This window comes from Mercenaria mercenaria, chromosome 5, assembly GCF_021730395.1.
Source record: "Mercenaria mercenaria strain notata chromosome 5, MADL_Memer_1, whole genome shotgun sequence".
Taxonomy (NCBI): Eukaryota; Metazoa; Mollusca; class Bivalvia; order Venerida; family Veneridae; genus Mercenaria; species Mercenaria mercenaria.
Window position 1 is genome coordinate 7941084 of NC_069365.1, and position 11113 is coordinate 7952196.

The window sequence follows — 11113 nt, forward strand, 5'->3', positions numbered from 1 at the left end:
AATGACAATCACAATTTAGGGTAGGGATGTATGAATAAATTTCACATGTTAAATCAGTTTGGAGTCTTTTTACAACATGCAAATGCTACCAGTATATCAAGTATAGGCATGCAATATGATTTCAACCAATATATAGCAATGATTTCAAGGAAAAATCCTTCTTACAGCAAAAAAAAACTGAGAACTATTTGAATCCGCCATTATGCGACTACCATTTTTTCAAAGGTGCTCAGGCTATTTAGTGTCTGTATGCCTATAAGGAAATATGAAATTTTTTTTTCAGCTTTTTTGCTCTCTATGTGAAGTTTCATCTATATTCAGCTTATAAAACAAGTTTCAGCCCAAACAAACCAGTAGTTTTATCAAAATCACTATTTTTGTACAGCCATCATTTTGTCCAAAGACTGCGGTTTAAGCCGTTAAATTTGGCTGAATCACATATAGTCATTAAACGCTGTTTTTTTCAAAAAACCCGTAAGATATTACATCAAATATACCACCAGCAAGTGCGGAATAGACAACTACACTGAAAAAAACTTATAATTATGCAACTGTGATAAAATATAGAACAAAATTAGTGTTTAGTGAATTTTTTTTGGTTAAAAAAAAGCTTATTTTTCAGTAAAAAATGGGAAAATTGTCTTTCTTTTCATCACAAATGCAACAATACTGCATATTTTTGCATTCTATAGCTAAAGTCATATCTCATGGCCATGGTATTCAAGTTCTCTCCAACAATTCATGTCAAAATGTAACTAAAAAGGTGTTGATACTGCACACCTGGTCTCTGCTCAAAAATGTGTGAAATTCCTCAGGTTCAGTACTGTCAGACACAGGAATCCTCCTGAAATGTTAGTTAAGTTTCTGCATGCCTTGTTACTAACACATATAATTTAGAAAATAAAATAGAAAAAAAAGGTTTAGTGTAAATAATCATTTTTTTAAGAAATAAGCCGCTCTTCAAGTGAGATGCCACGGAAATTTTCCCGTAAAAGTCATAACAGACTTGTCGGATTTAAAAAGGGGGTAAATCATGAAGGTAAAACTAACATTTCTTTACTTAGTCAGACAAGTGTTACTGCAAAAAAGTATGTTAGACTTACAAAAGAGACTTTTGAGTCAAGGTTAATGATAACGAAGGTTTACTTACACTAAATGATGTAAATGGCTCTGAAACGGGTGTTGCACCTCTGCGATCACTAAACAGCTGTCCTAAGTTGGCGGATGAGTACAGTACACCAGGAAACACTGAGGCTCACCCTGATCTGTTAACTCACAAACTGTACTGTCCTAAGCTGCTACAGGAAATGTTTAACTCTGAAATAAAAAGGCATTGCACTGGTGAAAACATATGTGATGGCAATCTGAATTTTGATGCTGAATCTTCTCGTAAATGGGGATTAGCTTGGGAAGAGCGGCTTAAATGCTCAAAATGTAGCTATATTAGTAAATATTATAAGCTTTATGATGAGGTTGAAAAACAAGGAAGGGGTAGAAAAGCTGCTAAAATCAATGTTGGCTTCCAGTTAGGTGTAATGACAACCCCAATAGGTAATACAGGTGCAGCTAGATTACTGGCCCATGCTGAGATAATTCCACCCTGTGTTACTGGTATGCAAAGATTGTCAAATAAAGTTGGTGAAAACATTGAAACCCTTAACAAACAGAATATGCATGAAGTAAGACAGTCACTTAAACAGGAAAATGCAAAATGTGGTAATTCAAATAGCTCAGAAGTCTTAACCGAAGGGGACTCCTGCTACAATAAACCCCTTGTTTAACTCCGAAAGTACGCCCTTTCAAGCTGGCACCATTGTCGCAACAACTATTTGTGAAAATAATACACATAGAAAGTCAATTATTGGTGCATTTGTTGGTGTTAAAGCATGTACAGCTGCTTCTAAATTAAGAAATCAAGGGTATAAAAATGTAAAGTGCCCCAATCATCCAGGCCACTGTACAGCAAATTTAGATGAGGCCCAATCCATTGGTGATGAAGCCAAATGGAATGAAATGGTATCTAAGGATATTACTAAAGATCTTCAGATTTCACACCACACAGGTGATGGAGATTCTAAAGGTCATTCTGGTGTAGACAAAGGTCAAGGAACTAAAACTGTGCACTTAAAAGATGTGAGGCACCTAGAAAATTCTCTAAAAAGGCAAATTAACCGGGCACCATTTAGTGACAAAATGTTCCGTGGTAAACAGAAGTCTAATCTAAAAAACAGATTTGCTCTATCTATTAAATCTAGGTGTGTTTCAGAGCTATCAAGTGCACATAAGAAGTACAAAAGCAATTTGAAAGTAATAAAACACAAAATGCCTAATATAATTTCAGCAGTAGTACTATGTTTCAAAGGTTACTGTGGTACCTCATGTTCTAAATACAGCTTGGTTTGTTCTGGCAACTACAGAAAAGCAAAAAACTATATGCCACACAATGTCAGGCTTACAATGACTGATGATGATGAGACTTTACTCAGGAAATGTATTGAAATTCTCCTTGGTCCAGAAAGCATAGAAAAAACTAAATTTTTAACATCTACACAGAAATGTGAAGCAGTGAACAGATCCTATAATGCATGCTTGCCCAAAAATGTTACATTTCTCCGCAACTGCCATGGCCGTATCCATGGCCAGATTCTAAGACTAAATCATGGGCTTGCTGACACTGTTATCCTTAAAGCTAGGGTAAATGGTGTAAAACTGTCACATGGCTCTTCTGTTATCAGACACCTTTTAAGAACAGAGTACTACGACAAGTTGCGTAAAACTACTAGGTACATATCGCGAGCAAGACGCAGTCGTTTTGCATCACGCCAGTATAGGTACAAATTATATACAGATTTACACTATTCAAAGGGTCTCACTGACCCCAAGCCTGACTTTTCTAACACCCCACACCTAAAAGATCATGCTTATGCATAGAGTGTGATATTAGGATGAAATAAAGATGGTTATAAGTAAAATTATTGTGCTGCCTTGTGGCCAGCTGAGCCGGCACTGCACACATATAACAAGTTATATTAACCACACAAATGTAAATAAGCCTTGTAAAAGTTTTGTATATAATAGTGCTATATTTATAAAAAATATTATACAAAAATAGTAAACTACTGTATACCATAGAATACAGTCCTTGAAAGAAAACTCCCTAAACTTATGGCCTGAGCATTGGTCCCCACATTTCTGCCTTTCATTATTTATGAACTGGGGTTCAATGCTCAAATGTTCCGGGTTCACACACAGAGAAAAGTGGCATATATGCGACACGTGTAGGCCTTCGGGAATTTTTAAAATATTTCTAGTGGCCTGACACATAAGTCTGTGCACATAATATTGTTTTCTGACAGTTTCTCCAGGCAGTTTTGTGGTTATTTTTCCATAGCTAGGATTTTTATTCACTGTCGTACAACCAAGCCATTTCCGACACCCTTTTTCCCCCACCGGTATAGAATTATCATTTATTTTTTGCTTAATTCTTTCAAAAATCAATTGTCTGGGTTGATGTGCCATGTTTACAAATTTTTTTTTATTTGCAGACGACAGAAAATTTTAGTAATTCTACCGGGTGACAATTCTTATAGGTTATAACACACTAAATAGCCACCACTATATATTCTATATAAAATGACAAGTTTTCACAATGCTGCAATACACACCTAGACCAATTTTAAATTTCTTTAACTTACATTTTCTTGTAGAATAACATTTATACTGTAAAAATATCCAAAGAAAAGTAGGGGTCATGTTTGATGCAAGAAAAATATTTCTGGTCAAACGGACACACCGTAATTTTTACACTGAAATGACAATCACAATTTAGGGTAGGGGTGTATGAATAAATTTCACATGTTAAATCAGTTTGGAGTCTTTTTTCAACATGCAAATGCTACCAGTATATCAAGTATAGGCATGCAATATGATTTCAACCAATATATAGCAATGATTTCAAGGAAAAATCCTTCTTACAGCAAAAAAAACTGAGAACTATTTGAATCCGCCATTATGCGACTACCATTTTTTCAAAGGTGCTCAGGCTATTTAGTGTCTGTATGCCTATATAAGCTGTTTGCTATATTTATATATAGCAATTAGTGCGACCCGTATTAGAACGAGTCTTTAAGATGAAATAATTACTAGTATAATAACTCATGCATATGGAATAACGGCAAGTTAGATTTGCAGAAATAGCTAACACCGGATGCCGATAGTTAACGTTTGCTTTGCGTTAAATTCACTCGAATGATAGCATTTAGAATATGTAGAACCAAACCTATTAGGTTGTTTAAATAAACTAATAATCTCTTGCGTAAAAACAATTTATTTACATTCAGCTCCAAGAGGAGTACGTTCAAGCGTAAGTGGCAAGATGGACTTTACTAATGGTACGCATGTCTGAGAAGAGGTGACATTTTTACTGAAAATGTATCCCATTTCTCTTCATATTTCCAATAATGGCACAACATTTCACAATATCGGCCAAACAATGGCTTACGTGATGCAGTAAACAATCGATTTAATGATCTATAATTATGTTACATGGTACGTGATGTTACATTATGTTATTTGTTGTTATGCTTGTAACAAATGTTATCTATGTCACGAAATTGGACCGAGTGTTTGCTCTAGGTACAGACGCATTAAAGACCGAGTGTTGGTACAGACGCATTAAAGACCGAGTGTTTGCTCTAGGTACAGACGCATTAAAGACCAAGTGTTTGCTCTAGGTACAGACGCATTCAATAGGAATACATATGTCTGAAATGCATTAAACAAAATCAAAGGCAAATAACAACAGAACGAGAATTTCAACTCATTTAGATTTGAAGGTTGAATACTGCTTAAGCCGGTGATAGGGGGCGTGGGCAGTGTTGCTTTTTCCACAATCTGACTAAAGTACATATCCTATTACGCTACGCATAGGATCTGAGAACGACCTATTCATAGCCTCGTTCTGACAACCCTTCCGCTAGCCAATCAGAGCGTAACTTTCAACATTTTGCAAATCTACCTGTAGCCTTGACTTTTGATATTTACAATTCTTATGTCGTAATGTGTCAGATAACCGGTTAGCTCAGTCGGTAGCATGCTTGCTTTGTAAGCGAGGAGTCCCGGGTTCGAATCCTGGAATGAACGCACATTTTCTTACTCTTTGACTGTTAGAACAAGTCGTCTGATTGGTTAAAATAAAAATAGCCATACTGGAAATCCAAAATATACAGGAGACGTATGTGAATGGGTCGTTCTCAGATCTTCGTTTAGAAGATCAAGTACTTAAGTCAGATTGGCTTTTTCCATTACTGCCCATGAACAGACTCAATCAAACCGAGTCTGCAATTTTCACTATTTGTCTTGTTCTCGGTGCTTCCGAGGGATCTACTTTCCAGATTTTATTTACTTCACAACAGCGGGTGTTAAGTGCTGTGTGGCGGCCGTAAAAAGTCGCCCCGACTTCATCTCAGTGTTGTTATATTTTCTGGTCCTTCGGGATCATTGATTTCAACTCATTTAGATTTGAAGATTGAATACTGCTTAAGCCGGTGCTAGGGGGCTATACATTAACTGAATGAATATTTACACTAGATATTGATTAACCCTAGCCTGCTAAATTTCTAAAATTGACTGGTCAGTCATTCAATTTGGGCAATACCATTTATTATTCGAAAAGGTGTTTACTGACTGAATAGCAGACAGTACAGACCAAGATCTGTCTGCACGGGCTGATCTTCGCCTGCACTGGTCGCAAAGGCAGAATCACTTGGCGATAGCAGCTAAACGTTAATAATAAATGATACGATTACTACTGCGTGACTATAATTAAAACCTACAGGGTATGAAAGTAAAAGACGATCAATGAAATGTATGGACACCTTTTCGTTTCCTTGACAATGATATTTATATTATTTCAATCATGATATTAATATATATGATTCTACAGGGAAAACCTGTAATGTTAAAGTGTTACGTTTCATCTTTGCTTTGTAAATATAATGCTTTGCCGCTTCATTTGTAAATGAGACAAGACGCATATCTTTTTTTCACGTTTTTCTAAAGTATAATTTATCAACGATATATGTTATGGAGTAGTTTTACTTTTCGTGGTGACTTGTGCTCTTCTTTGGATTTTCTACATTGAAGGTTCGTTCATGATTTTTAAATTTTGATATTATTGTAACATATTTCATAAATCAAATAACTTCAAAGGGCTAGTAACTGCTGTTCTGAGTCTGAAAATGTAGAAGAAGAGCTTATTTAGTGGTTTGTTGATCTAGTTGCATTTCGAGATTTATTTTCAAAAGATATGCTAGTGCTAAAGTTAACGCATGTTTTTTTTATAATGAAACATCTTATATTTTAAGAATCTTAAGGCACTTATATTTTAAGAAACTTAAGACAGTATAGTATACACTTAGTGAATAGTTTTTACTATAGGCCAGCAGACCATTCAATACAAGTTTTATTATAAAACATCAGAAATTATTTTTCACTGTTTTAAGTTAAATTGTTTTCGCTTGTTAGCAGAGTAAACATGACGATTGTGTTCAATACAGACAGCCTTATATCACAAACTATGGACCGGCGATTGATATGAGGAGTCATATAATACGAATATTTATTTGTATCTAATCATTATTTTAAGACTGCGGTACAACTCACTTAATTATAATCTTCATCGTCTTCTTTTTCCGCTTGTTCTTTTATGTCGTCATCGTGACCATTGTTATTATAAATAACATGGTCAATAATGATTCAATTACGTAAAAAAGAAAATAATTTCCTTACTGTTATATAAACATAAAAACTATCAAATTGTTATTTCTCGTTTCCTGTGTATTAATGGATATAACACTAAGCAGAAAGTAAATTTAAATGTAAAAATTGAAAATCTGTCTGAAAAGGTACTTTAGATGCGAGTTGAGGAAAAGCAACCAAACTGACTTGCAAGATCTTACCTTACTTCTTTTGTGTAACCTATCGTTCTTGTTCTTCAAACAGTACATATATTATTTATCTCTTTGTTAACAAAATCAGATTCATGTTTACGGTTAAATAAAACAAAACATGTAATTAATAACTGCAAAATCAAAGGTAATCTGGTTATGAAGTGTTTTTGTTTCAAAGACCTGAAGTGTTCAAGTGAAGGAAATTTTACTGTGACCCCCCTACCCCACTCTCTACCCCGTACCCCTTCTAAATTATAATAAAATGACGCATATCCCTGCTTCTTTGAAGAGGGAAAGTGTTACAATCGCTTACGCATAGCCTGCACGTTTAAAACCAACCTCTGACAACTGCGCCAGGGATTCAGGGAAGTTAATTAAATCGTTGTTTTAAAATACCTTTAAACACCAGCACCGGATCAAGTCATAAAACTGTTTTGTTTACACATTTTCCTCAACCATTTCCTTCCTACTTGTTGCAGGTATATATGCCATTTTTACAAAGTGTTCGTGTTTTCTATATAGCGCTCGTGTGTTTGTCAGTGTACGTATACATAATTTCTAAACCTAGGTTTTTCTAAATAAGGATCCTTCTAAACAAGGATCTGTCCTAGGACCGAAAAACTACATTATGTAAACAAAATCCGTTGGTACAATCTGCAGAAGCAATGGACTGAATCATCACTTTTATGCCGATGACTCGCAACTATACTTACCGTTTAAGCCAAAAAATATTTCCCACCAACACGAAGCCCTATCTCGGACTGAAATATGTCTCAACGACATAGTCTCTTGGATGCATCAGAGCATGCTGAAGCTCAATACTGACAAAACAGGTCATTTTGTTTCACACAAATCACACAAAAATACAAAAATAAGATATCTGCGTGAAAGTAGGACCCTCTCAGATTAAACCATCACTTTGTGTGAAGAATCTCGGTGCTAGAATGGATTCAAACATAGTCATGACACAACATGTTAACACTCTGTGTAGAGCTAGTTACGCACAACTTCGATAAATTGGCCACATCAGGCAGTACATCACAGCTAATGCTACCAAGTCTCTTGTGAACTCTCTGGTTAAATCGAAAGCAGACTACTGTAACTCGCTGCTGTATGGAATTTCCAAAGACTCACTGCAAAAACTTCAATGTGTACAAAACACAGCGGCCCGCATCATAACCAGGAATCCAAGATACGAACACATCACGCCGGTCTTGAAGGAGTTGCATTAGCTTCCGGTTCAGCACCGCATTGAGTTCAAAATCTTGACACTTACATACAAAGCCATGCACAATGAATCTCCTACGTACATTGTCGATAAGCTGGATGTACAAGCCTCGTAGAAACTTAAGGTCAGCAAATGGCCCGGTGTCTTTGGTTGTACCGAGGAGTCGAACAGTAAAGTATGGTGACAGAAGTTTCAAGCATGCAGCTCCAAAGCTTTGGAATGTCCTCCCATTAAGCATCGGAGATTCAAGCTCACTGTCCGCATTAAAAAAAATCTTTGAAAACGCATCTCTTTCACATTATGTTATAAATAAATGAAATCTGAAAAACTGTTGAAAATGGCGTTAAACCAAAGCACATTTACATAATTATTGTGTTATAAATAAATAAAATCTGAAATACTGTTGAAAATGGCGTTAAACCAAAAACCATGAAAGGTTTGTTTCGTGTTTAGAAAGATGTAATTTTACGTTGGACATAATTTGTGGATGATCTTGTTTTAATTTCTATTTATTTTGATCTTTTACCAATATAATTATTTTCATGTATGTATGTGTATGTATGTGTTCTTTATGTTTTTGTAAAGCACTTTTGAACGTACATATTTTGTATAAAAAAGTGCTATATAAGTTAGGTTTAATAATAATAATAATAGTAATACCTGTACGAAAGTAATAATTGTTGTACATTTATATAACGCTAGTAAAATACCTGTACTTTAAAACTAGTCTGTGTTCAGACCCTGTGTTTTGTTCGCAGGAGATAACTCCTGAGGCTATGATTTTGTCTCTTTTCTCATAAAAACATAGGCAGATGATTAAAAACTAAACAAAGATTATCTTATCGGTCGCCAGACCACTCTAAAGCATTTATTTCCCAAAATGACAGTTGTAGAAGTTTCACAGTTGAAACTACAGCTGTAAATACTTTCGAGGAAAACATTAATGTTGTTAGTCATCTTTAATGCAATTTCGCGGGATATTACTGAAACTCATCAAAGAGATACATCTAAATATTGGCTGAGTGAGTGTAATTGTTTAAACATCTAATACCGTTAAAAAAGTGAGTGTAATTGTTTAAACATCTAATACCGTTGTAAAAGGACGTATAAGCACATACATTGATCATCTGCAACGTTTTTGAAACTGATAATTTTGAAAGAGATAATTGCAATATTGTAATAAGATTTCATGAGAAAGATGTTTATGTAAACAAGACCTGATGCATAGTTCTTACTTCTTAACTCTTGAGTGTTGTAATGGCTATACTGTAAGACCTGGCGCATAGTTCTTACTTCTTAACTCTTGAGTGTTGTAATGGCTTTTATGTAAGACCTGACGCATAGTTCTTACTTTTTAACTCTTGAGTGTTGTAATGGCTATACTGTAAGACCTGATGCATAGTTCTTACTTCTTGACTCTTGAGTGTTGTAATGACTATACTGTAAGACCTGATGCATAGTTCTTACTTCTTGACTCTTGAGTGTTGTAATGGCTTTTATTTAAGACCTGATGCATAGTTCTTACTTTTTGACTCTTGAGTGTTGTAATGGCTATACTGTAAGACCTGATGCATAGTTCTTACTTTTTGACTCTTGAGTGTTGTAATGGCTATACTGTAAGACCTGATGCATAGTTCTTACTTTTTGACTCTTGAGTGTTGTAGTGGCTATACTGTAAGACCTGATGCATAGTTCTTACTTTTTGACTCTTGAGTGTTGCAGTGGCTATACTGTAAGACCTGATGCATAGTTCTTACTTTCTGACTCTTGAGTGTTGCAGTGGCTATACTGTAAGACCTGATGCATAGTTCTTACTTTCTGACTCTTGAGTGTTGCAGTGGCTATACTGTAAGACCTGATGCATAGTTCTTACTTTCTGACTCTTGAGTGTTGCAGTGGCTATACTGTAAGACCTGATGCATAGTTTTTACTTTTCGACTCTTGAGTGTTGCAGTGGCTATACTGTAAGACCTGATGCATAGTTCTTACTTTTTGACTCTTGAGTGTTGCAGTGGCTATACTGTAAGACCTGATGAATAGTTCTTACTTTTTGACTCTTGAGTGTTGCAATGGCTATACTGTAAGACCTGATTCATAGTTCCTAATTTTTTAACTCTTGAGTGTTGAAATGGCTATACTGTAAGCATAAGGTTCTTTACATACCATGTCCTTTGTTTTAGACATATTTACAAGTTTAATTAACTTTTTTACAGCTGTTTTTGTTACAGCTATATCTAATTTGCATGATTCGAATCATTGTTTTACAGTCGTTTTACAGCTACAAATAGAAAATGAATGGTGTTATATAAAATATACAGGTGTAAATTTGAATATCCATGACTAATTTTGAACAAAAATACAGGCATTTTACAGCTGTAAGAATTCGTATTAATAAAATGCACAAAATGCTGTATTAAGATTACTAAAAAAACTTTTGTGGTGATCCTATACAAAATTTAAGGCACATGAATGCACAAAATTTTTAATTTTTAAATAGCATACCGATATCTTTGTATTCCTAGCAAAAGGAATGAAAATTTATATTTCTAATGACATATATTTTCTTTCTTGCGTACCGGACTGGGGTTTCCGGTGGTCTTACCAGTGCTAAAATATCGTACATTTTAGGTAGCAGGGTACACTTGAATACGAAAATTTTGGGCACGGCCAGGCTTACATGTAGCGAGTCGCAATGGGTGGCCAACGTCCCTAGTGAGCAGTAATCAGGGGGGCCCAAATTACGTAATTGTGTCTGTTTGGAGCTTTTATTAATGACAAGTTTTGACTTGAAAGTTTCTAAAACGAAAGTTTTGAAACTACTTAAGAAATAATCTATTCAACAAAATCACGTGACATTTTGTTCAACTTTTTGAACAACCTGCATGGTCCCGTTTCAAGAACAATTTTCATTTTTTTGCATTTCAATTTGATGGTC

At 35.1% G+C, this 11113-nt stretch overlaps 1 long non-coding RNA gene across 1 annotated transcript; it reads right to left on the bottom strand.

Annotated features, from left to right (window-relative positions):
- Positions 1-403: 403 nt before the first annotated feature.
- On the bottom strand, positions 404-4060 carry LOC123558769 (uncharacterized). The gene is made up of 3 exons (XR_008370873.1): positions 3696-4060; positions 1151-1317; positions 404-844 (listed from the first exon to the last, which is right to left on the bottom strand). It is a non-coding gene; the product is annotated as an uncharacterized LOC123558769 (long non-coding RNA).
- Positions 4061-11113: the final 7053 nt, after the last annotated feature.